This window comes from Girardinichthys multiradiatus, chromosome Y, assembly GCF_021462225.1.
Source record: "Girardinichthys multiradiatus isolate DD_20200921_A chromosome Y, DD_fGirMul_XY1, whole genome shotgun sequence".
In the NCBI taxonomy this organism is placed as follows: Eukaryota; Metazoa; Chordata; class Actinopteri; order Cyprinodontiformes; family Goodeidae; genus Girardinichthys; species Girardinichthys multiradiatus.
This window is the reverse complement of record NC_061818.1, coordinates 37,185,107-37,203,143: the sequence shown is the minus strand read 5'-3', so window position 1 is coordinate 37,203,143 and position 18,037 is coordinate 37,185,107. Positions and strand designations below refer to the sequence as shown.

At 39.8% G+C, this 18,037-nt stretch overlaps 1 long non-coding RNA gene across 1 annotated transcript; it reads right to left on the bottom strand.

Moving 5' to 3' along the window:
- Positions 1–13,986: 13,986 nt before the first annotated feature.
- Positions 13,987–15,396, bottom strand: LOC124865063. Its single transcript, XR_007037437.1, has 2 exons — positions 15,056–15,396; positions 13,987–14,986 (listed from the first exon to the last, which is right to left on the bottom strand). It is a non-coding gene; the product is annotated as an uncharacterized LOC124865063 (long non-coding RNA).
- Between the last annotated feature and the right edge of the window lie 2,641 nt (positions 15,397–18,037).

Genomic DNA, 18,037 nt, shown 5'->3' with positions numbered 1-18,037 from the left:
AAAGCTGCTTCTCCATGTTTGGTTCTGGTTCTGGGTATGCAGAGTAGATTTGAGCCAGAAGACCTGAGAGGTCTGGGTGGTTGATACACTGACAACAAGTCTGTAATGTATTTTGGTGCTAAGCCATTCAGTGATTTATAGACTAGCAGAAGTATTTTAAAGTCTATTCTCTGAGTTACAGGGAGCCAGTGTAGGGACTTTAGAACCGGGCTGATGTGCTCCACTTTCTTAGTTCTAGTGAGGACGCGGGCAGCAGCGTTCTGGATCAACTGCAGCTGTCTGATCGACTTTTTAGGCAGACCTGTGAAGACACCGTTGCAGTAATCAATTCTACTAAAGATGAACGCATGAATTAGTTTTTCAAGGTCCTGCTGAGAGATTAGTCCTTTAATCCTGGAGATGTTCTTTAGGTGATAGAAGGCCAACCATGTTACTGTCTTTATGTGCCTCTGAAGGTTCAGGTCTGAGTCCATCACTACACCTAGGTTTCGAGCCTGACTGGTGGTTTCTAGCTGTATTAACTGAAGCTGTGTGCTAACTTTTAAACGCTCTTCCTTTGATCCAAATATTATTACTTCAGTTTTGTTTTGATTCAGCTCAAGAAAATGTTGGCACATCCATGCATTATTTCTTCTAAGCATTGAATGGGTTCATAGTCACCTGGTGACATGTTAACGTACAGCTGTGTGTCGTCTGCATAGTTATGATAACTTACGTTGTTGTTTATTAAAATCTGAGTTAGGGGGAGCATGTAGATATTGAATAGGAGGGGCCCTAAGATGGACCCTTGGGGAACGCCACATGTGATTTTTGTGCTCTCTTATGTAAAGTTACCTACTGACACAAAAAAGTCCCTGTCCTTCAAGTAGGATTTAAACCAGTTGAGTGATGTACCAGAAAGGCCGACCCAGTTTTCCAGGCGCTCTAATAAAATGATCAACAGTGTCGAATGCTGCACTAAGGTCCAATAATACCAGCACTGTGATTCTTCCACAGTCTGCATTTATACGGATGTCATTGAACACCTTGACAAGAGCAGTCTCTGTACTGTGGTGAGCAGGAAGCCTGACTGGAAGACATCGAAGCGGTTGGTCGTTGTTAGGAAGTTGTTTAACTGTTGAAACACAGCTTTTTCAATAATCTTACTGATGAAGGGAGGTTTGATATAGGCCTGTAGTTCTGTAGTAGCAGCTTGTCCAAGTTGCTCTTTTTCAATAGAGGTTTGATAATTGCTGTTTTTAGGGCCTGGGGGAAAACATCTGACAAAAGGGACGTGTTTATTATTTGTTTTAAATCAGATGTTATTACAGGCAAAGCTTTCTTAAGGAAAGCTGTGGGTAAAACATCGAGACAGCAGGAAGAAGAGCTTAGTTGCTGTACGATTTCTTCTAAGTTTTTGAAGTTTATTTGGTGAAATTGGGAAATTTAGTCAAAATCAGTTTTAGTTGGAGACAACATTGGTACTGGAGTTGATGTGGATGTGCTGACTGTCCTTCTGATCTTTTGGGTTTTTTCAGTAAAGAATTTAGCAAATTTATTGCAGGCCCTGGTAGAGTGGAGCTCAGATGCTACAGTTACAGGAGGGTTTGTTAACCTGTCAACCGTGGCAAATAATGCACGGGTATTGTTAATGTTTTTGCTGATGATCTCAGAAAAGAAGGATTCCCTTGCATTTTTCAGTTGTAGGTTATATCTGTATAGTCTCTCTTTATAGATAATATAGTGAACCTGGAGTCCAGTCTTTCTCCACCTGCGTTCAGCTTTTCGACACTCCTTTTTTCACTTCTGACTGGTGGAACACTTCTCCATGGAGACATTTTCTTCCCAGAAACGACTTTCACTTTAATTGGAGCAATTGAATCAATGATGTCCGAGATTTTAGAATGAAAGTTATCCATCAGCTCATCTACAGTTTTAGAGGGCAAAGTGGAGGTAGAAGAGTAAATCTGGTTAAAGGTTTCAGCAGCACCGTCCTTAAAGATGAGTTTTCTTATCATGTCTCTTTGGCAAACTGAGTCATTGCAGATGATGCTTTCAAAAATAATAGAAAAGTGGTCAGATAGGGCAACATCAGTTACAGACACCCTGGAAATGTTTAGACCCTTAGTGATGATCAAGTCCAAAATATGTCCCAGTTTGTGCGTTTGTTGAACATGTGAATGTTGACGTCTCCCACAATAATTAAGCAGTCATAATATACACATATCACAGATAAAGGCTCATTAAAATCACTGAAAAAGTTTGTTTTGGACTTAGGAGACCTGTAAATATTCAAGAACATGGTTCGGACCAGGCTCTTTACCTGGAGAGCCAAATATTCAAAAGAGTCAAATAGCGACAGTGGACAGTTGCTTTCAGATGCTCTGCTCCAAAGACATTTAGTCGGTCTGTCTGTACAGCAAAGGAACACCATACCTACAACAAAGCAAGCATAGTAGTGGCAGCATCATGACCAGGGCTTATATAGGTTACTATATATACAATGCTTCATAAATAAATGAAAATTGACACAATATTGGATAAAGTTGCTAACTTTTTGGAGTTCATTTGCATATTTGGCTTTGAATTGTGACAAATGTTTAGTTAGACATCTTTGTGTATTTTGTTTAGAATTTAGAAAGGATTAAGCTGAGTTAGTTCTTGTTGTGCTTTTTTTTGATTAGATATTAATATTTGTCAATTTAATTGAATAAAAGGAATTAAAAACCTAAACTAAAAATCAATGGTCATATATCTTAATTTAGGCTAGATACCACTTTATTCAGAAAACTGTATGTTGTTGTTAACATCCAAGCAGAACCAAACTATTTACACCCATGTAATGCATTTACAATCCTAATATGATATCTCTCTCATAATGATGCAGAGTTTCATGGCAAATTGAGTTTTCCACAACCTGCCACAGCTAATTGATGAAGACAGGACTGGACAGTCTCCTTTCAGAAGTGATCACCAGTTCACACCATGAATATAGAGGGCCTTTTCAATAGCTCAGAGTTTATCCGCCAGGTACTAACAAGCATAGCTAAAGTACTCCTTAAAGGTCAGCCATCCTCTGAGAGGTGTGGACTTTCTGAATTATTAATCTTCGCTGTATCCCTTGGAAATTGAGAGCAGGAAATCAATTACACATGCATTGCACCGCTGTCCATATTTACCGCTTCAGTGTCTTAGGCAACATTTACTTTTTAATTAGAAGATACTCAACAAGTATAATGGATTTCACATGTCGGAAGACTGAAGCGCAGTGAACTGGAGTTTAGTTTTGCAAGATTAATTATTTCCATCTGCTGATAATTATTTTAATAAAGTGCAGTCACATATCATCATCATGTAGAAAGTAAAAGTAACAAGGTCAAAGCCAAGACAGGACAGGACAATAAAAGTCTTCCTACCTGAGCTGTAGAAACTAGTTTTAACATCCTGAAGTGTTAATTAGGGCAATCAGATTTAAACATTTTTCTCTTTATGTGTTTTGTGCTGTCTCAGACAGAGAGCGGCTGGCTAGTTTACAGAATGGCTTACATGCTACGGATATTTTTGGTCAAACCAGCAAACTTCAAACTAATCGGTGTCCTTTGGTGCAGCACCTGCTGTGATATCAGACTTTTAATAATAAACTCACACTGAAATGTTTTGAAAAAATCAACTTTTAATTTGTGTATATTAATTAAGTGTAGTAAAATCCCACACTGTGACATAATTTAGGTTTAGAGAACATCCCTGGTAACATTCTTGCAGACACACCTAACAAATCTAAAAATACGTGTGTAACTAAAACTTTTTGTAAGTGCCTAATTTTTTAAGTTGATCCAAATTTTCTTAATTCGACTTTAATTAGTTATTGTCACAATTATTTTAGATCAAATCTGAATTGGTAGCAATAACGACAAAGCAGTTTGGTTAAAAAAAAGTTTTCTTAAACACGAATAGGAAGAGAAGATCGGCCGGACTCAAGGCGGGAGGGTGGACAGGGAGGCAAGCAGTGGAATGATGAGGGTATGAACCCGTTAGGTAGTGGCCAAGAGGGCTGTAGAAAACGCTGAGGAGGAAATCCAGGTAATTGTTCACAAAGCAGACACAACCTTCAAGAAAGGGATTTTTCTGGAGGCTCTGAGAAGAAGGAGAGAAGATAATCAAACTTGGAAAATGTGCAAAGATTTGAGGCTGATTACCACTCATGAGAGTGAACAATCTGCTGTCTGGCCCTCTTTTCAGATCCTTTTGAGGAGCCTGACGAGGTGTAGCTGTGGAGGCTACAGCTGCGGGTCATCCCCTGGAAGTTGATTTGGTTAACACCATCTCTATTATGAAGCATGGTGGTGGCAGCATCATGCTGTGTGGATGATTTTTAGCAACGGAGAGAGTAGTCTGCATAGAGGTGAAGATGATAGCTGTCAAATACAGGAGCCACCTGTGAATGTCCTTGAGTTCATTTTAAAATCTGTGGAAGAACCTCAAAATGACTGTCTAGCCAATGTTGACATTCATCCTGACTGAGCTTTTCTGCATAGAAGAATGCTAAAAAAAAAAAAAAAACACCCCAAAACAGGTGTGTCAAGCTTGTGGAGACATACACCAGAAGACTTAAGGCCATGAGAAATTATCTCTATAAAGAAGATATGTTTTTGAGCAAAGTTTGGAGAGGTGCAAGGAGGAATCTGTCCCATTGCCACAGAGGAGGCATGTAGAACCAATGATAGCAAAAAGCAGGTGGGTGGTGGATGGTGTGTTAATTGGCCAAACTATATTTTTCCTTAAATGTGACTACATTTGTCTATGGCTTTTTATTTCTTTGATGGACAAACTACTTGTGCAGGTTACCCCATCTCTTGTTGCCTGCTGGGAAAGGGTCCAAGTTCATGCAAGTTCATGCAATAAACTATCATTGTTGTTAACAGCGACAATCTTGTGCAGGCAACAACCACAAACACAGACAGAGGAGACATTTGAAAAGTCTATTGTAAATGCACAGATGTAATTTTCTCTTCTCAGATTGGGAGGATTCTACAAGACCACTAGGAGGAGAGGTGAACAGTTAGAGTGCAGTTACAGAAGTTACAAAAAATGTTTGAGAGACAGGGTTCTACTGGTTGTTGTTGTATGTCCACAGAGTCAGAGGTTGACACATATTTGGAATATGGGCCCATGGATGATGGTTTCTTAGTTCCTGATCTTAGGTCCAAACAGTCCAGGGTGATAGTGTTGGAGAGTAAACAGGAAGTGGGTTAATTAGTCTCTTTAAATTGCTCTTAGATATGAGTGTGTGTGCATGGTTGTTTGTCCTGTGTGTCTGCGTTCCCCTGTGATGGACTGGTGACCTGTCCAGAGTGTGCCAAGCATCTTGCCCAACAACACTGGATATAGGCACCAGGTCCCCTGCAACCCTGCAAGGATAAGCAGATATAGACAATGGCTGGTTTGAGGCGTGCTTTTTATTTGTAAGGGTTCGATAGGCCTACCAGGTTGACTTTCCCGACACTGCAGACAGAATTCAGAACATTCCTAGTTAGAAACAAGGATCGGTATAAGCTGTAGTTGCACAAATAGAGCTAGGCCTTTCTCTTGATTATAATCTTTCCACAAGTCATTGTGAAGATATCTATTTTATGCCTAGGCAATTTCTTTTCTGATTTTATTTCTTGAAATTGATCAAAGATGAGTCAAGGTAAAGAGAAAATCATTAAAGTGACAGAACTGCTCAATTGCTTGTCAAACTCTCTAGGATGAAATTTAGTTTTTTAAGAAAAAGACAAAGTCCTCAGTTTACATAAAGCAGAATTATTGTGGCTGATTGTAAAATCAAAATTCTTTAAAACAATTAGTTTGGAAAATGAATATATTTATTGCACTAATGTTAAATCTTTTCTCAAAATAAGGAAATAATGGTATTTGTTTAATAGCAGGATATTATTCAAAAAACAAGTTATGGCCCTTCTATGATCTCTGGAGAAATTCTGGAAAAAATAATGAATAAAACAATTGCCAGAGAAATAAATAAGAAAACTAATTACTGTCTTCCCTTATAATAAATTAACTGAAATGTCCTATTCATATGTTTTTATTTTAGCAAAATAAATTAAATAAATTCCAGTCACTCACTGTAACTTATCACTCTAACTTTAATTTTGAGGTGGCTGAAAACATCTGATTACTTGAGCTAAAAAGACTACGAGCAGCATGTGGGTTCAGCCTACAAAAGATTTGGAAGTGTGCATCAGACTGGAGACAGTACCAAACTCTTAAAATAAAATTATACATCTGTTTTTGTGATCGTTTGGAGCCAATATTTAGATAGAACAATACATTTTATCAATTACACTGTGTATTTTATGTTGTAGTGTGATCAGACAGGTTGATAGGATTTTCTTATTGGTTAAAGTGCAGGTTTGCATCACCTAGAACTGCTGAAAAATATTGTTTTCTTAACCTTTGATTTAACATGACAATGCAGAAGCAGGACAGTTAGTTTGGGATTTTTATTTGTAAATGTGTTTATCTGTAGAAAAGCAGAGATTAAGAGGGACATGGGGCTCCCTAATAGCACATCCACTAAAGCAATTAGGTCATTCATTATTTTTATTTTAATAAGAAGTTCCAAACCTGCATCAATAATAAAGGAGGTTCTTCTTCCCCCATTGCATCTCTGTAACTTGTCTCATAGAGATGTACTTTTCCTACCTTAAAGATTCCTTGAAGGCTCCATGCCTTCCTCCTATTAATAGATTTGGTTGTTTTTTATTGTTCATATTGCACATTAACAGGGAGTCTGCTCTGTTTGCAGTTAATATTCTATTTTTTCTAATTGAATTCTATGACTGTGTACAGCAGAAGTGACCCATTTTCCTCACAGCGATCATTAAAATTCATTAAACTTTAATCTGATCTGCCTCTAATTTAAGAAATATTTGATAAATCACCTAGCAGTCTTGCCCTATAGGGTGGGCGCCACCACAGCCTCTCACGATGTATAAAAATCAGCTTTTTCAAAACGTCTGGCTCCTCCATAGCAACCAGGCAGCCCGCCAGAGCCAATCGCATGGCATCAGTTTTCATCTTGCCCTTGTGGGTGGTATTTTAAAAAGCCTGTTGTCCCAATAAAGCAGAGGAATAATGATCAGAGAATACATCATTTTGGCCTTTGGCAAACGAAGCACTGACGTGCAGAAGAGTGTGAGCATTCTGGCTACCTTGAGAAGTCCTTGAGAAGTGTGTTGATGTCAGTATCTGCCCACATACCATCACTTCCCTTCAGTCTTTTTTCCTGTTGGACAACTACACTTAGAGTCACACATATTATCGCTGCTGTTGGGAACATTTTATTTGCTTTACTTACTACTGAAAGCAAATTGAGTTGTTTTCTGCCTACAACAGCTTAAGCTTGCAAGAGTTCTTGGAAAACATCCGTTTTAATGACTATAACAGGAAAATTTATTTCTTTAAATGATTCTGGACAGACTGTTAATAACCCCTTAGATACATCTATATTTATGTGGTTTCACTTTTAATTTCTAGCTTATGTTTTTCTTCTTTTTTTCAAGGCCTATTCTTGGTGATTTATCAAGGATTATGCATTTTTGAGTAACCTCAAATAAATAAAATAGACCTGTTAAAGTGCCTTTGCACAAAAATGTGCCGACTGAAATGAATTCAAATCACTATTTTTAGTCCTACTCAAATGAAAAGGGTACCATATCGGCTTTCTATGTGGCCTGAGGATTTAAGTGCTCCGAGGGATTCCCTTCATGATCCTGTCACATTTACCCCACTGTATACGATGAATGGCAAATGGCCTGCACTTGCATAGCGTTTATCATGTCCGAGGACCGCAAAGCGCTTTATACTACAGTCAGTCATCCATCCATTCACACACTGATAGTGATAGGCCCGAGAGCAGCTAGCCTACCCTGGGGCAGACTGACAGAATCAAGACTGCCATACAATCAGCGTCACAGAGCCCTCTGAACACCATCAGCAGGCAAGACACCACCGTTGCCCATCGCCTGTCGTGGACAATTGCTCCAAATCATCCTCCACAGAAGCTTAGAGGTGGTTAGCTTGTGAGTAGGTGTGTTTGAGTAAATGGATGCATAAGTGTGTGTGCATGTGTCTACAGCATCCACATTGCATTACCCTATGGCAGAATGTATAAAAGTAATGGTAGCTTTCAAGTAGCACCTTTTCCATATCATCTATTTATATAGCAAATTTTGTGCAAGCATTCAAAGGAGCACAACATTTTTGATGTAAACTATGTGAAACGCACATCTACATTGGTGCCCCTGCACAGCTTAGAAATGAAGAAAATACAAGACGTTTCCCAGCTTTTAAAGTTACTGTACCAAAACAGACCCTGACTGTGTTTACGCAGTTGTGGCTGCAGCATGATGGACATTAGCACGCTCTCCGCCTACATTGTATGTATGACCATTCATACAGTGTGGCGTCAGGGGAAGCCTCAAAGACTGGGCTGGTATCTGGTGGAGCTGGGAAGCAAACTGCTCACCGCACAGAAGGTCTACAGACAGCATGGGCCACACAGACATCATTATGTTAAAGGTGTATCAAAGGATTAATTAAACAGAAAACAGGATATATACAAACCTTTTTAACATGAATATGACCTAAAAGGCAACACAACAAATCTAATCAGAAATGCAGTAGTTGATTGTTATATGTGAGTACGTAAATGACTATATGCAGTGTTACCTACAGTTATATTGGTGCCTGAATGTATTTCAGGCTCAATCTGCCCACAAACACATTCAAAAGATCCTGCAGAGCATCTTTAAATGTCTCGTCAAGCCAAAGGTGAACTTTTAGATACACCTTGTAGAAATATTCATACCCCTTGAATTCAAAACAATCACAAATGTCCATATATGTTGTTTGGACTTTATGTGACAAAGTCCTGTGTAATTCTGAAGTGCAAGAAAAACACATGATTTTCAGAACTTTTTACAAGTAAACATCAGAGAAGTGTGGCATGCATTTGTATTCAGCCCTTTGTACCCTGATACCCCTAAACAAAATCTATTGCTACCGATTGCAGTCATACGTCAGCTTATTAGTAGAAAGAGCCACCTGTATGTAATAAACGTTAGTATCAATGCAGCTGTTCACTGAAGGCCTCAGAGGATTCTTAGAGAACATTAAAGAACAACCAGCAACATGAAGACCAAGGAACAAAGCAGACAGGTCAGGGAGGAAGTTTAAAGCAGGTTTTGGTTCTAAAACAATATCCCAAGCTTTGAACATTTCACAGGGCTCTGTTCAGTCCATCATCTGAACATGGAAAGAGGGTGGATCAACTGCAGACCTAACAAGAGATGGACGTCCACCTAAACTGACAGGCTGGACAAGGAGAGCATTAATCAGAGAAGCAGCCCAGAGGCTGTTGTGGGATTTCTTTAAATCAGGGCAGGATGTGTGCTGTTGCTTTTTATTAGATCTTTTACCCTACTTCATCTTGCCATTCAGGCTCTATTTAACTGATTTTTTATTCAACTGGACTGGCAGTGTTGCTAGTGAAATTAGAATCAGGTTTCAATCATCACATTTACAGTGACGCCCAAAGTTAGTCATACCCCTGGCAGATATAGGTTTAAAATAATCTTTTAGTCCCTGTGGTTTTCTTTTTTTCTTCCACAGGTGTAGAAGCAGTCTTCTCAGGTGTTATCTTGTATTCTCCTTCTGTCTCCTCTATTCTTATCTACTTCTCTCCCTTATAACTTTATGCCCCACCTCTCTCCCTTTCTTTTTTATTGTTTTCTCTTTTGCTTCTGTCTCCATTGCATAAAAAAAACACAAACACTTTCTAATATTAATAAAAATGTGTATGTATATTTATAGCTATATATCTCTATATAGACATATATCAAGCGGAGCATCATAGCAAAAGCCGTAACGCTCCACTTGTGAAAGTAAATTCAATTTTCAATTCAATTCAATTCAATTCAATCTCTTTGCTACACTGCCAGACAGGACACAGAAAAAAGAGAAAAAAAAAATAATAATCGTTAGTTTTTCTTTTGACTGACAGCACTTCAGTCTAATGGAGAATCAGTTGAGGAACCCAATATTATATTGAGGGCAAAGAGTTCTTCCTTCCTCATAGACTTGGGTCTTATGACCAAAGATAAATCATTGTTTATAATGAGTGATAATGAGGTGAAACTGAGCCGTGTTAATATTTGATTTGTAATATATCTTATTTATAGCTGATGGTGTTTGTGACACCCTATGGTGAGAAGTAGTCTATTTGCATAGAGTGAGAGATTTTTACCCCTGGTTAATACTTAAAGTTCTCCGCTTGTAACTAAAACTGCATTATGCATGTAAATGTCTGGTGCGAACAGACCTTAATTGTCTTAAAACCACTGAGAGCAGAGCAACTTTCTCTGCCAGCAGATTTTTTTGCAGAGCTACAGTGTGAAATGCACTCCCCTTGGTCTCTTTCCTGTTCCTGCCTGTGCTGACAGGTTGCCAGATGAAGTTAACCTAAGAATTTGGGTGATAAATCAAGGCACCTTGGTTGTCCAGTTGATAACTCACACTCAGCAATTATCTGCTGAATCAGATTGGTCACAAGTCAAGACTAAGGAGCCATAAATCTGCAGCAGCTTCTGATCTCTTAGATACATCCTGGGGAAATGAGTGCACAGAGAAAGATGCTGACTTCTCTCTGTTTTTTAAGGCAGATGGGAGAAAGGAAAGTTTAAGGAGAATGTAGAATTTATAATAAAGGAAAAGTTTATTTAAACAATGTTTCCTCCAGAAAATATCTTCTTATGCTTTCGTGTGACATTTTAATTTAAACCTATAACATGGTGTTGCAAATTGGCCTCTTAAAGAAGCACTATAAGATGTAAACCCAAACCTGCTGCTAGAGTAAACTAGAAAAACACAACAGAAAACGAGCATTTTTATATGATTTTCACCTACATTCTTTCACTACTCTCATGCTTTAATTCATCTGAACTTTTTCCTGCACCTCATTTCAGAGAGCTCCTGTGCCGAAATCTTGGAGTTGTTTTGGTGACAAAGCACTCCTGGGCCCACCTCCTCAATTTCCCCAACTGCATGCTTCAGTGGTGCAGTTAGAGGTGATAAATGGTTTATTTTCTTTTGCGTTCACACAGTTGCTCAAGTTTGCCCGAGCTTTTCCCACTCATAACACAGTGTGATTTATGTGGGAACTTTCAATGCTCATTCAACTTTGGGTTTTCCTTTAGGCTCAGCTGCATTGACCAGAGTGGATGTTGTGTAGTAAATCTGCAAAATCAGCAGCACATAAGATTACCACAAACATAAATGATTTACCATTTGTTTAGAGGTCATTTTTAAAGGGTTTTCTAGTTTGATTCACATTGTTAAAGCCTCAGTAATTTTAGCAAGCTACGATATTTATCAAAAACCCACTGCTGCATCAATGAAGCTTTTAAAAAAGCAAAACCAACAAGATTATTTTGAAAGATGTTTGATCCAACACTGTCCCAAAACAAGGATTTATTACTGAAGTTATGAATGAAAAGCATTCTGAATGTAAAATGTATTTTCCCCAAATGAAAATAAGCAAATCCAAATAAAGTTTCACAAAATAAATATATTTTCCTGGGCTGCATGGTGGTGCAGTTGGTAGCACTGTTGCCTTACAGCAAGAAGGTCCTGGGTTCACCTTCAGGCCAGGGGTCTTTCTGCATGAAATTTGGTCTCTTTAAATTGCCCTTAGGAGCTCACATCTATCTATCTATCTATCTATCTATCCACAAAACCTACATGTTTAGCTCTCAATATTAGTTTTGATTTAATATTAGTGATTATTAATTATCAAAATTAATTTCAAAATGATCCCAGATATGCTGCTAATATTATCAGGACAGTGAGGCTGTGAAGAGTTATAGCAACACCTGGCTAGAAGCACGTTAGTGGAAAATGTTTAATGGTGGTCTTTATTGAGCAGAACATTACTTCTTACCCGCAGCATCCCTGGATATTTTCCCTCTGGTTTGTATGATTAAAATTCTCTGCAGTCCTCTTCCCAAACAAGCTGGTTAACAGATGTCATCTTTGACTTTCTTTTTTGATAACCTGCAGAGTTAAGATTTCTTTTTTTCTTGGTCCCAGTAGTACCATTCCTGCACTGTGTAATCAAATGCTTATGTCAGCAAAATTACCACCTTTCAGCTTGCAAATAGCTCTCTCATCCTTAAAAGTCTCAGCCTGACTTCGTATTTTGAGACATTCTTGCTATTTTTACTTGATGTTCAGGTTTAGACAGCCTCAACCTTTCCAAGTCCTGATTTTAATTTAGTCTTTTAGCCTTGAGTGTATTGAACTGGTGTGCAGTCCGGGCACAAACTCAGACTGTCCGTTCTTTGTATCAAACTTAGTGAGCACTTCTGCTGCAGGAGAAATCAGTTCATATTCTCCCTGATGATACTGGCTCCATTTTTCTGGCCTGAACTCCTAAATCTTGTTGCTGTCAGCATCGATGTTCTTGCAGGTGGGACTTCTTCTTCTTCTCCTCATTATGTGTGGCCTCCTCCCTGTTTGTGTGTACCTGCCCTTGCTTACTGCCCTCCTCTGTCTGTCACACAATATAATCATATTCACATAGTGGAAATGACATTACATATGAGCTGCCACTGTGGAAAGGATCAGGGCAACCGCTAGACAAGCCTAATAAACGCCTAACCATCAAAGTGACAGCCATAATGGCATGAAAGCAGTTACCCAAAATATCTGCAGTTCTCCTCCCCCTGTCCCCTTTTCTTTTTCAGCTCCCCTGGGTGGTACCTACAGAGGACAGTAAAAGTTAATAGGTAAATAACTCAATAGATGTATCAATATGTTAATAAATGCAGCACACAAAAACATAAAAATAAAAAAAAATTGGTTCAACTTGATTTTTTTTTTTTACCATTAAGATAACCCAACAAATGCCAGCAACACAAATAAAACCACTGGTTTTACAGATGAACCCATCGTGGTTGTGCAGCTATGGTTTCCTTCTTATTTACCCTTTTTCTACTAATCTGTTACTAATCTCATTGTGGGAGTCAGGGAAAGACAATAGAAAGGCATTGAGATGGATATGAAGTTTTCACATTTTTTTAAAACAAGAGATCAACCTTGATCTCTGTTTGGGGTCATGTCACTTAAAAAAAAAAAAAAAAAAAAAATTATCAGCTGCTAAGGACCACAAATTATCAGAAGCTTTTTGCGAGACACTAACCATCGGCCTCCTCGAGTGATGCCGGCACGGAAGTTGGGGAAACAGCGGACTGAACAAGTGGAGAGACAATATTAGGACCAGGAAAGAATGCTGGACTTAGTCCAGTCTAAGTGGGGATTATGCAACTTCAGCCAACTGAAACCCAGAACAATAGAGGAGTGTGAGATGGGGAAAACATAGGAAATAGTTTCCCGGTGGTTACCTGAGAGGACTAGTTTTATGGGTCTGGTTTGATGCATAATTCAGGGGCAGCTCCTTCCCATCTAAGGCCGTGGCTCTAAGAGGCATGGTGAGTTCCTTGGTTCTGATCCACCAGCACCCTGTCAATAAGGTCCCATTCACAACCAGGGTCAATGAGGGCTGTAAGATCATAGGAGGAGTTTTGCAACAGAATCTTGGCTGGAAGAACTAGACGGGGATATTTAGGCAAAGTGGTTTGGTCCGTCACACTCTCCGTTTCTTCTGACGGACCCGATCTTTTGGTCGTACCGGGCAAGAAGCCAGGAAATAGTCAGTCAGTCATTTTCTACCGCTTATTCCATAGTGGGTCGCGGGGGAGCTGGTGCCTATCTCTAGCAGTCTATGGGCGAGAGGCGGGGTACACCCTGGACAGGTCGCCAGTCCATCGCAGGGCAACACACAAACAACCATGCACACACTCATTCATACACCTAAGGGCAATTTAGAGAGACCAATTAACCTAACAGGCATGTCTTTGTCTCACCGGGTACTCCGGCTTCCTCCCACAGTCCAAAGACAAGCCAGGAAATATTCAGGGGGAAATAAAGGCAGAGATTAACGTGGGTTGAGTGGTCTTAGTGCAGTAGTGTTAGCACCGCTCCCAACCGATGACCCATCTGTCCGAAACCTTCTTCTCTCCCTGAGTCGGTTATCAATTCTTACTGCTAAGGCTATAAAATCATTGAGCGACTCAGGCTCATCCCGTGTGGCCAATTCATCCTTTAAGGACTTGTTTAGGGCTTGAAAAAAAATGCTGCCTTGAAAGCACTGTTGTCCCAGCCAGATGCTGCAGCCAGTGTGCAAAACAAATGTTTTAGACTCCATAGCCAGGGGATAAGCCTGATCGATCCGACTCTTCAGAAAAAGTTAATCGGAACTCATCAATAAATTCCTTGTGTGTGCAACCGAAACTGGAAGGGTCCTGAAATCTTGCTTCAGCCAAATTTTAAAGCTTTTCCAGTGTGCAGGCCCAAAATGAACAAGATTTTAGCTTCTTCCTGGGGAAAGGAGTGGGGAGATCGACTGAAAACTAAAAAACATTGCAGCAGGAAGCCGCCACAACCCACCTCACCAGAGAACTTCTCCGGGTTGGGGGTAGTGATGTCACGAAAGGTTGTAGACTGAGAAACCAGAGGTGCAATAGCACCGCCAGGTGGAGGGGAAGTCGAACTTGAACTAGGCTGCAAATTTTGTAGGAGCCCCTGCATCTGTCCAGCCATTTGCTCCAGACACTGATTGGAAATTACAAGTTGATCATGTAGAGACCTGAGCATGGAGTCATGCGACTGAATTAGCTGATGTTGATCGGATACTTATCTCCCGAGCGGGTCTGCTGGGTCTTGTTGGCCTGAGTATTCTGTCATTTCTTTAAAGATTTGTTTAACCCACATGCAACCACACTCAGGAGAACAAAGGAGGTTAGAAGGTTTATTTTACTGGTCTTGTTTAAGGTTACACCGGAACTCCGGTCAGGAAAGTAGAGGCAGGATTGCAGGCTTCTCGGGATCTCTAGAGGGAGAAGCGCTGGTTAAATTAGGACAACCTTCAGATATCTCAAAAAGGTCCAAACTTGCTTACTTCGTCTCTGGTTGTTACAGAACTGGAGTGGGGCCTTCCAATGGGGCAAGGAGTCTGTCAATCCAGAAAAGTGGTCCAGCAAGGAACGATCCATGGCTGGTCAGAGTACTCACAGGGATAGGGTCTTAGTTGGGTCCAGGAGCCAAGCCAACAGTCGAGTACAGAAAATCCAAAATCACAAACTGTCAGAATGAAGTCCGGGTAGTCGAGGTCCAGCGTTGCACGGAATCTGCCCACACCTCACAGGTACTAGTAGGGAAGCAGGAAAAAACAAACACAGGGTAAGTACTTAGTACAGACAAACCGGTATGGTTACTCTGGCTTGAAGATTACCACATGGGCAAAACACTCAGGCATCAAAGGACTGGCGGCTGCCTCCTAAATATTCCACCCAGGCACACACAATCAGCCGTCGATCAGAAACACATGTTGCAGGAACATACTGTGGCTCAAGGACGACCTCTGGTGGACCAACACAGCACGACACTCCCAAGCCCTAACAAAGCCAGTAATCACTATAATCAACATGCTACAATTACTGCACATATACTTTCAGAAATCCAGATACACTGAATTAAAGTTTCACCACACTGCAGATCAATTAAGTCGAAAGGTCTTTGCTTTGTGCTGAACTGATGAGCAGAGGAAGACCTGCATGCTGATGAGGTCACCATGATAACTAAAGCAAAGCTCACATCACCCGGACGAGCTGAAGGCAAGTGAATATTCATTAAATCCTACACAATAAGAGAGAATTTAATCTGCCAATTTAATTATAAGGTCGGCGCTCAGGAAGCTTTGGTCTAGATTCTTTTTCCCTGGGAGATTCGCCCTCTTTCCCCAACCCCCACATTGATAAAGCAATAGAGAGGAAGAAAGAATATACGGTCAACCAGCGATGAAGGGAGACTTGGCCCTTTTTCTTTTTTTGTTGCTGTAGAACGAATAATGAAGTAGGAATAAGAAGGGAACAAGGCAACAATAGGAAGTATGACCATTACTCCTCTGCTTGGCCTATTAAAGTAAGAAAACAACCAATATCCCCACAGCACAAATTAGGAAACAGAATCAGGGAGTTACTGAGGGTATGAGATGACACTCCTGAGCATGAGGCAGCTTCGGTAATAGTTTTCAAACGTTTTACAGCCAAGTTTAATGGCTCTTCCTCATTTGTGAAGTGGACTGAAGGGTTCTCAGAGATGAAATTAGATAGACTGAGAACGGCCAAGAGGATTTGGGGGCATAATTGAACATGAGAAGCAAAGAAATGTACAAAAATATCCCACCTTGCATAAAAGCAAGGAGTGAATGCTACATTTAATAATTTTTTTGTTAGCATTTAAAAGTGATATCACACTGAAAATGTTTCGGATCATCAAACTTATTTTGGTATCAGGCAAATGTAACCTCAGTAAATACAAAATAGCTGTTTTCAAATGATCCTTTCATTCATTAAGAAAACAACATATCCAAAACATCCTGTGAAAAAGTCATTGCCCACTAAACCAAATATCTTGCTGTGTCACCTTTAACAGCATCAAGTGTTTGCAATAACTAGCAATCAGTCTTCAGTGTAGCTGTGGAGGAATTTTGGCCTACTCTTCTTTGCAGAATTGTTTTAATTTAGCCACATTGGGTGGGTTTTAAGCATAAACAGTCTGTTTAAGGTCATAACACATGAGCTCAGTCAAATTTACGTCATTTTGATTTTTGAGCCCATCAGAGGAGGACATGCTGGTATGCTGTAGATTATTGGCTTGTTACATGACGCAAGTGCACTTAAGTTTAAGGCAATGCAAGCCAGGTTTATTTATGTAGCACCATTCATAAAAACGATCCAAAGTGCTTTACAGTGCATTAAGGGAAAGACAGACAGTAAAGGTTGCAAACTGATGGCAGGACCTTCTCCTTCAGGAATTTCTGGTAGAGAGCACAGTTCATGGTTCCATGAATAACAATGTTTTTCAGGTACTGAAGCGGCAAAGCAGCCCAAGGCCATCCCACTACTACCACTATGTTTGACTGTAGGTATAATATCTTATATTTAGTGTAAAACTAACACAGCATTTCATAACAAAATAATATAACAATAATAGAATTCTGTGACATCCTGGATGAGTCGTCAATGTGTTCTTGATGTCATGACTGTTGGTTTTGAGAAGGACCCAGGTGCAGATATGGACTGGGAAAAGAGTTCTTTAATATTAAAACAGAAAAAACATAAATGGTGTGGCACAATAAGACCAGAACATAGAGCACGGGCAGAGAAACAGGCGGCATTTACAGAAACATTGAGTACAAGGTAGTTAAATGGCAATGAACAATGAGAAGTCAGGACCTAAATACTGAGGCAGGGGTGGAAGACAAAGGACAAAGACAAAGGAACCAGATGAGCTAATCAGAGGAAATGAGGAGCAGCTGAGGTAGAATGTAAGCAGGGTGACTGAGGGATAGAGACTGATTAACACAGAGGGAGCTGAACTAAAACAAGTGGGAAAGACAGATAAAAACATAAGGGAATAAATTAGAATACACAGGGAGCAGAACACAAGAAACAACTAAGAGACTATCCTAAAGAAGTGAACTTGTATGGCAAGACCTTACCAGCAATAATGAAAACAGTGAAATGAACTGAAATGGCAAGAACTATATAACTTTAATAAACAATAGGGAAATGGTGAGAAATGGTAAATGGACTGAAATTATATCTTGCTTTTTAGTCCTACTGGCCATTCATAGCATCCAACACTATAGCTACATTCACCCAGTCGCACTCAGAAACACGGACACCTTCGTACACTGATATGAAGATCGGTGAGAACACAAACAAAACCTAACACCCAGGATCAAGACAGTTAAGGTAATTTTGGTAGACCAAACCCCCCTGACAAGGTTTATCACTTGTCCATGTTTTCTCCATTTGTGGATGGTGGCTCTCAATGTTTGTTGAGTTATTTTTTTTCATTTCCTGAGGCATCAAAG